Below are 9,906 nucleotides of genomic sequence, written 5' to 3'. Positions count from 1 at the left end.
TCGGAGCCGGGCAGGGCAGCTAGAGCCATCCACAGGCAGTCCTGCGCACTCCGGCGGTGGGCCCCGCCCACACAGCCAGCTTCTCCAGGTTCTCGGAACGGAACTGGCCCGCTAGTGAGAGCCTGTCTGAACAGAGCAGGCGCCGAGTCCCGGAGCCCCTGCAGTGCAGTGTACTCCTGCAAAGAACCAGCGGAGAGCCTCGATCTGCAGTCAGCCTCAGGGATAAGGGCAGGGCAGCCGGAGACCCCTTCAGGCGGCTCTGCCCACTCCGGCTGCGGGCTCTCTTCACGGGGCGATCCAAGATGGCGGCCTAGAGGGAGACTGCACCCCCGGTCGCTCCAGAACCCAGGAGTTAAGAAGGGGAGGCATTGAGAGACTCGGACTGAAGTGGAGCCACGGGTGAGGCTGCCCACTGGGTAAAGCTCGGCCCGGGTGGCAGGCCCAGATAGAGGTGGCTTATCGGAGCCGGGCAGGGCAGCTAGAGCCATCCACAGGCAGTCCTGCGCACTCCGGCGGTGGGCCCCGCCCACACAGCCAGCTTCTCCAGGTTCTCGGAACGGAACTGGCCCGCTAGTGAGAGCCTGTCTGAACAGAGCAGGCGCCGAGTCCCGGAGCCCCTGCAGTGCAGTGTACTCCTGCAAAGAACCAGCGGAGAGCCTCGATCTGCAGTCAGCCTCAGGGATAAGGGCAGGGCAGCCGGAGACCCCTTCAGGCGGCTCTGCCCACTCCGGCTGCGGGCTCTCTTCACGGGGCGATCCAAGATGGCGGCCTAGAGGGAGACTGCACCCCCGGTCGCTCCAGAACCCAGGAGTTAAGAAGGGGAGGCATTGAGAGACTCGGACTGAAGTGGAGCCACGGGTGAGGCTGCCCACTGGGTAAAGCTCGGCCCGGGTGGCAGGCCCAGATAGAGGTGGCTTATCGGAGCCGGGCAGGGCAGCTAGAGCCATCCACAGGCAGTCCTGCGCACTCCGGCGGTGGGCCCCGCCCACACAGCCAGCTTCTCCAGGTTCTCGGAACGGAACTGGCCCGCTAGTGAGAGCCTGTCTGAACAGAGCAGGCGCCGAGTCCCGGAGCCCCTGCAGTGCAGTGTACTCCTGCAAAGAACCAGCGGAGAGCCTCGATCTGCAGTCAGCCTCAGGGATAAGGGCAGGGCAGCCGGAGACCTCTTCAGGCGGCTCTGCCCACTCCGGCTGCGGGCTCTCTTCACGGGGCGATCCAAGATGGCGGCCTAGAGGGAGACTGCACCTCCGGTCGCTCCACAACCCAGGAGTTAAGAAGGGGAGGCATTGAGAGACTCGGACTGAAGTGGAGCCACGGGTGAGTCTGCCCACTGGGTAAAGCTCAGCCCGGGTGGCAGGCCCAGATAGAGGTGGCTAAGCAGAGCCGGGCAGGGCAGCTTGAGTCTTCCCAAGGTAGTCTTCCACACTCCGGCAGTGGGCTCTTCCCACACGGCCAGCTGCACGGTACAGGCCCACAGTGAGAGCATTTCCGCACAGAGCCAGTTCCAAAACGTGGAACCAGTAGGGGGCTAGGGGCAGTATTCTTCGAATGAGCTGCTTTATCAGATTCCTCCAAGACATCAGGCTACTGAAGGCTGGGAGGTGATACACTGGAAATCTACTGGGACACTATAAGCCAATAGTGGAAAACTGCAATATTTCAGGGTCCCACTGACAACTGACCATTATGAGAAAACAAGGGAAGAAAATGTCCCAAACAAACCTAGATACTACATCAATAAAACCCAATGACAGCACAGCAGAAGAAATGTCAGAAAGGGAGTTCAGAATGTACGTAATTAAAACGATCAGGGAAGCTAATGAGGAGATGAAAGAGCAAATGCAGGCATTGAAGGAGGAGATGAAAGAGCAAATGCAGGCATTAAATGATCGCACCAATCAACAGTTAAAAGACCAAATACGGGAAGCAAGAGATCATTTCAATAAAGAGTTAGAGATACTGAAAAAAAACCAAACTGAAATCCTTGAAATGAAGGAAACAATAAACCAAGTTAAAAACTCCATAGAAAGCATAACCAATAGGATAGAACACCTGGAAGACAGAACCTCAGACATTGAAGACAAAATATTTAACCTTGAAAACAAAGTGGAACAAACAGAGAAGATGGTAAGAAATCATGAACAGAATCTCCAAGAACTATGGGATATCATGAAAAGGCCAAATTTGAGAATTATTGGGATTGAGGAAGGCTTAGAGAAACAAACCAAAGGAATGAACAATCTATTCAATGAAATAATAACAGAAAATTTCCCAAATCTGAAGAACGAAATGGAAAACCAAGTACAAGAGGCTTATAGAACTCCAAACACACAAAATTACAACAGACCCACACCAAGGCACATTATTATGAAAATACCTAACATACAAAATAAAGACAGAATTTTAAAGGCCGCGAGAGAAAAGAATCAAATTACATTCAGAGGGAAACCAATAAGAATATCAGCAGATTTTTCAATCCAGACCCTAAAAGCTAGAAGGGCCTGGAACAACATATACCAAGCCCTGAAAGAAAATGGATGCCAACCAAGAATCTTATACCCAGCAAAACTTACCTTCAAATTTGACGATGAAATAAGATCCTTCCATGATAAACAAAAGCTAAAGGAATTTACAAAAAGAAAGCCAGCATTACAGAACATTCTCAGCAAAATATTCCATGAGGAAGAGATGAAAAACAACGATGCAAATCAGCAACAGGAGGCGCTAGCCTAAAGGAATAGCCAAATAAAGGAGAAACCAAATCATGTCAAAAACAAATATGAGTCAATTGACTGGGAATACAAATCATATCACAATAATAACCCTGAATGTTAATGGCCTGAATTCATCAATCAAAAGACACAGACTGGCAGATTGGATTAAAAAGAAAAATCCAACAATATGCTGCCTGCAAGAGACTCATCTCATAGAAAGAGACACCCATAGACTAAAGGTGAAAGGATGGGGAAAAACATACCATGCACACGGACACAGCAAAAAAGCTGGAGTATCCATCCTCATCTCAGATAATGTGGACTTCAAACCAAAACTAGTCAGAAGGGATAAAGAAGGACATTACATGCTGCTTAAGGGAAGCATAAATCAGCAAGACATAACAATCATAAATATCTATGCCCCGAACATTGGCTCATCCACGTACGTCAAACAAATCCTTCTCAATTCCAGAAACCAAATAGACCACAACACAATAATACTAGGCGATTTTAACACACCTCTCTCACCACTGGATAGATCGTCCAAACAAAAATTGAATAAAGAAACTATAGATCTCAACAACACAATCAGCAATTTAGACTTAACGGACATATATAGAATATACCATCCAACACAGAATGAATACACTTTCTTCTCAGCAGCACATGGATCCCTCTCTAAAATAGACCATATTTTATGCCACAAAGCTACTGTTAGTAAATACAAGAAGATAGAGATACTACCTTGTACTCTATCAGATCATAATGGATTGAAATTAGAAATAAATGACAGAATAAAAAACAGAAACTTCTCCAATACCTGGAGACTAAATAATACACTATTATATGATGAATGGATAACAGAAGACATCAGGAGGGAAATAAAAAAATTCTTAGAAGTAAACGAGAACAAAGACACATCATATCAAAATCTCTGGGACACTATGAAAGCAGTACTTAGAGGAAGATTTATTTCATGGGGTGCATTCAAAAAAAGAAGTAGAAATCAACAAATAAACGAGTTAACACTACAGCTCAAAGCACTAGAAAAAGAAGAGCAGACCAATACCAAAAGTAGTAGAAGACAGGAAATAGTTAAAATCAGAGCCGAAATCAACGAAATCGAAACAAAAGAAACAATCAGAAAAATTAATAAAATAAATAGTTGGTTCTTTGAAAAAATAAATAAAATTGATAAACCCTTAGCCACACTAACAAAGAGAAAGAGGGAGAAAACTCAAATTACTAAAATTCGGAATGAACAAGGAAACATCACAACAGACACGAGTGAAATACAAAACATAATTAGAAGCTATTTCGAAAATCTATACTCCAACAAAACAGAAAACCTTGAAGACATCAACAAATTTCTAGAGACATATGAACTACCTAAACTGAACGAGGAGGACATACACAACTTAAATAAACCAATTTCAAGCAATGAAATAGAAGAGGTCATCAAAAGCCTACCAACAAAGAAAAGTCCAGGACCAGATGGGTTCTCAGCCGAGTTCTACAAAACCTTTAAAGAAGAGCTCATTCCAATACTCCTCAAACTATTCCATGAAATAGAAGAGGAGGGAACCCTACCAAACTCGTTCTATGAAGCCAATATCACCCTGATACCTAAACCAGACAGAGACACATCGAGGAAAGAAAATTTCAGACCAATATCCTTAATGAACATCGATGCAAAAATTCTCAACAAAATTTTAGCAAATCGCATACAAATATATATTAAAAAGATAGTGCACCACGATCAAGTGGGTTTTATCCCAGGGATGCAAGGTTGGTTCAACATTCGGAAATCAATAAATGTCATTCACCATATCAACAGACTTAAAGTTAAGAATCACATGATTATTTCAATAGATGCAGAAAAAGTATTTGATAAAATACAGCATCCCTTCATGCTCAAAACACTAGAAAAAATTGGGGTAATGGGAACATTCCTAAACATTATAAAGGCCATCTACGCTAAGCCCATGGCTAATATCATTCTAAATGGTGAAAAACTGAAAGCGTTCCCCCTAAAAACTGGAACAAGGCAGGGATGCCCTCTTTCACCGCTTCTATTCAACATCGTCCTTGAGACTCTAGCCAGAGCAATCAGACAAACCAAAGAAATTAAAGGGATACGAATAGGAAAAGAAGAACTCAAACTATCCCTGTTCGCTGATGACATGATTATATATTTAGAGGAACCTGGAAATTCCACCAGAAAACTTTTAGAACTCATAAGTGAATTCAGTAAAGTAGCAGGTTACAAGATCAACGCTCATAAATCCAATGCATTTTTATACATAAGTGATGAATCTTCAGAAAGAGAAATTAGGAAAACTACCCCATTCACAATAGCATCGAAGAAAATAAAATACTTGGGAATCAATCTCACAAAAGAGGTGAAAGACCTCTACAATGAGAACTACAGAACACTAAAGAAAGAAATTCAAGAAAACCTTAGAAGATGGAAAGACCTCCCATGTTCCTGGATAGGCAGAATTAATATCGTCAAAATGGCTATACTACCTAAAGTTCTATACAGATTCAATGCAATTCCAATTAAAATCCCAATGATGTACCTCGCAGAAATAGAGCAAGCAATTATGAAATTCATCTGGAAGAATAAAAAACCTAGAATAGCTAAAGCAATCCTCAGTAGCAAGAGCGAAGCAGGGGGTATTGCAATACCAGATCTTCAACTCTACTACAAAGCAATAGTAACAAAAACGGCATGGTATTGGTACCAAAATAGACAGGTAGATCAATGGTACAGAATAGAGGACATGGACACAAACCCAAATAAATACAATTTTCTCATACTAGACAAAGGTTCCAACAATATGCAATGGAGGAAAGATAGCCTCTTCAACAAATGGTGCTGGGAAAACTGGAAAACCATATGCAATAGAATGAAATTAAACCCCTATCTCTCACCCTACACAAAACTCAACTCAAAATGGATCAAGGACCTCGGAATCAGACCAGAGACCCTGCATCTTATAGAAGAAAAAGTAGGTCCAAATCTTCAACTTGTTGGCTCAGGATCAGATTTCCTTAACAGGACTCCCATAGCACAAGAAATAAAAGCAAGAATAAACAACTGGGATAGATTCAAACTAAAAAGCTTTCTGTCAGCAAAGGAAACTATCAGAAATGTGAAGAGAGAGCCTACAGAGTGGGAGAATATCTTTGCCAACCATACCTCAGATAGAGCGCTAATTTCCAGAATCTATAAAGAACTCAAAAAACTCTACACGAAGAATACAAATAATCCAATCAACAAATGGGCTATGGAAATGAACAGACACTTCACAGAAGAAGATGTACAAGTAATCACCAGATATATGAAAAAATGTTCAACATCCCTAGTAATAAGGGAAATGCAAATCAAAACTACCCTAAGATTTCATCTCACCCCAATTAGAATGGCGCTTATCAAGAATACAAGCAACAATAGGTGTTGGCGAGGATGTGGTGAAAAAGGAACACTCATACATTGCTGGTGGGGTTGCAAATTAGTGCAACCACTCTGGAAAGCAGTGTGGAGATTCCTCAGAAAGCTTGGAATGGAAACACCATTTGACCCAGCTATCCCACTCCTTGGCCTATACCCAAAGGACTTAAAAGCAGCATACTACAGAGATACAGCCACATCAATGTTCATTGCTGCTCAATTCACCATAGCCAGATTGTGGAACCAACCTAGATGTCCTTCGGTTGATGAATGGATAACGAAACTGTGGCATATTTATACAATGGAATATTACTCCGCAATGAAGAATGATAAAATTATGGCATTTGTAGGCAAATGGTCGAAATTGGAGAATATCATGCTAAGTGAGATAAGCCAATCTCAAAAAACTAAAGGATGAATGATCTCGCTGATAAGCGGATGAGGACATATAATGGGGGGTGGGACGGGCTAGCATTAGGTTTAGGGTTAGGTTTAGAGTTAGGCTAAGGAGAGCAGTAAGAATGAAGGAAAGAAGGACTGTGTAGAGGGAAAAGAGGGGTGGGAGGGGTGGGAGGGGTGGGAGGGGTGGGGGGGAGGGGAAAAATATAATAAACATCATTACCCTATGTAAACGTAAAAAAAATAAATAAAAAAAAAAAAAAGAATCATGTCTTTGGCAAATAGTGATAGTTTGAGTTCTTCTTTTCCTATTTGTATCTCTTTAATTTCTTTCATGTCTGATTGCTCTCACTAGACTTTCAAGGACCGTGTTGAATAGAAGTGGTGAAAAAAGGCATCCTTGTTTTGTTCCAGTTTTAGAGGGAATGCTTTCCATTTTGCTTCATTTAGAATGATGTTGTCCTTGGTTTTAGCATAGATAGCTTGTCCAATGTTGAGGTATGTTCCTAGTATCCCTAGTTTTTCTAGTGTTTTGAGCATGAAGAGGTGCTGTCTTTTGTCAGATTCTTTTTCTGCTTCTATTGAGATGATCATATGATTCTTATCCTTAAGTCTATTCATGTGGTCAGTTACGTTTATTTATTTCTATATGTTGAACCAACCTTGCATCTCTGGCTGGTGTCCTACATTGAGGCAATTGCACCCTGAGATGGTGGTGGCAGTGGCAAACCTGCAGGCCCTGTCTTCTGTCCCAAGATGGCAGCACCCGCTTGTAGCCAAACCTGTGGGTACTGTGACAGTGGACTTTCAAGCAGCAGTAAGCAGTGGGCAGTGGAGGATCTGCTAGTGTTCTGCAGGCTAATGGGAAGCCATTAGCAGATGGACACCAGTGGCAGTGATGGGTCATGAAAGACAAGCGATGGGCAGGCAAGAGGCATGCAAACAGGCAAATGAGGATGATAGGTGGAGGTCAGTGAGTGATCTTCATTCAAAAGGCTGATGAGGGCTGGGTGTGTGGCTCGGTGGCAGAGTGCTTGTCTAGCATGTGTGAGGCACTGGGTTCAATCCTCAGCACCACATAAAAAAATTAACAAATAAAATAAACTTTAAAAAATTGGTGGACAATATGCTGGCAGATGGCAGGTGATCGCAGTGGATGAAGGGGGTGTAAACAGTAGGAGATCAGTGGGCAGCTATGACTGCCTCGCAGACAAACAGTAGATCCTCTGCTTGAATATCCAGATCTACAAGGAATGCTGCCTCCCTCTAGTTCACCATCTTGGATCCAATTAATTCGCTTTTCAACTCTATCAGTATTCTGGTCTTCAAAGCACAGGTTTATATAATCTGCCAATTGGGATAGTTTGATTTTTCATTTCCTATTTATATTCCTTTTTTATTTTTTGACCTACTTACTTTGGCTGAAATTTTAATTACTGCACTGATTAGGAGTAGAGAGAGTTTGCATCCTTCTTGTTCCTGATTTTGGATGAATTTCTTTGCATTTTTCTCCATTTGTCTTTGGGTTTGTCCTATATAACCATTACAATGTAGAGAACAGTTCATTCTATCCCTAATTCCATTATGGTTTTTATCATGAAGAGGTGTTGGATTTATCACAGACTTTTACACATCTATTGAGATAAACATGCAATTGTCTTTCATTCTCTTTCTGTGTACAATATATTTATTAATTTGGGTATGTTGAGCCATTCTTGAATTCCTGGAACAAAACCAGTTGGATCATACTGTATGATAACTTAAAGTATTGTTGAATTTGTTATGTAAGTATTTGATTAAGAATATTTGCAAATATGCTCATCAAGAATATTGGTCTGCAGTTTTCTTTCTGTGATTATTCCATGTCTGGTTTGGATTCAGGGTGATTCTGACTTCACCAAAAGGATTTGAAAATGTTCTTTTACTGTCTATTTTACAAAATAATTTCTTGGCCATCAATGTGAGTTCTGTCCTACAAGTCTTAAAGAATTCAGGGTGAATTCATCAGGGCCTTGGCTTTTCTTTTTGGGGAGTCTTTTTATTACTGTTTCTATCCCATTGCTTATTAATGTTCTGTTTAGGTTTTCTGTATCCCTTGGCTCAATATTTGTAAATCTAGAACTGTCCCCATTTTTTTCTGTATTTTGCAATTTTTTGGAATACAAGTTTTCAAAATGATCCCTAATTATCAAATGTATTTCAGTGTTGTCTGTTGAATTTCCTGATTTACTTCTCTATTAGTTTGTCTTCTCTCCCTTTTTGTTAGTTGGGCTAAGAGTTTATTGGTGTTGTTTGTCTTTATACAAAACCAACTCTTTCTTTAATTAATCCTTTGTATTGTTCTTCTCTTATCTATTTTATTAAGTTCAACTCTGAAATTTATATTTCCTTCTACTACACTCAGGATTACTTTCTTCTTGCATTTTTAGGTCCTTGAGATGTATCGTTAGGTTATTTATTTGAGCTATTTCTGATTTTTTGAAGGCACTCACAGCTACACATTTCTCTCTTAGAACCACTTTCAATGTACCCCACAGATACAGGCACATTGTATTTCTCTTTTAGTTTGAGTTTAAAAATGTTTAAATTTTTCCACTGATTTCTTCAATGACATACATATCATCCAAAGGGGCATTATTCAATCTCTATGTTTTTGTATAGTTTCCCTACCTTTTCTTGCTGTTTATTTCTAATTTCACTCTATTATGATCTGAAAAGATTCAAAAACATTATTTCACACTTTTATTTGCTAAGAGTTACTTTGTGGCCTGATATAAGAGTTATTTTGGTGAATGTTCCAAGAGCATCAGGAAAGAAAGTGTATTTTGCTATTGGATAATATATTCTGTAGGTACCTGTTATGTCCATTTGATCTAAGTATGGCATAGCTCTCTTGTGTTTTCATTGATTATTTTGTCTAGATGACCTGTGTATTTGTGAGAGAGGTGTATTAAAGTCATCCCATATTACTATATGGGTATCTGTTGATCACTTTCTGTCCCCTAGGGGTTAGTGTTTTGGGAGTTTGATATTTATTGTGACAATGTAAGAAGTGATGTTATCATTATGTGACGAGACCTAGTGGCAAGTAATTAGGTTATGTGGCACTAACCTCAGAAGAGACTAAGATAGTTCTCATGTGGCCTCTGGTTATTGCTTGAGAGAGGGTAGTTGTAAGGGAGCATGCATGATCCCTAATATTCTACAGCATCTGTCTCACTTTGGAATCTCTCTTCCACATGTGCTTCCACCATCTGCTAGATGATGGAGTCAAGGAGCTGGGACTGTTGACATGCTGTTGGAGCCAAGGAGCTGGGACTGTTGACATGCTGTTTT

The sequence above is a fragment of the Sciurus carolinensis genome, unplaced genomic scaffold (genome assembly GCF_902686445.1).
Source record: "Sciurus carolinensis unplaced genomic scaffold, mSciCar1.2, whole genome shotgun sequence".
In the NCBI taxonomy this organism is placed as follows: domain Eukaryota; kingdom Metazoa; phylum Chordata; class Mammalia; order Rodentia; family Sciuridae; genus Sciurus; species Sciurus carolinensis.
Note: the sequence above shows the minus strand (reverse complement) of the source record.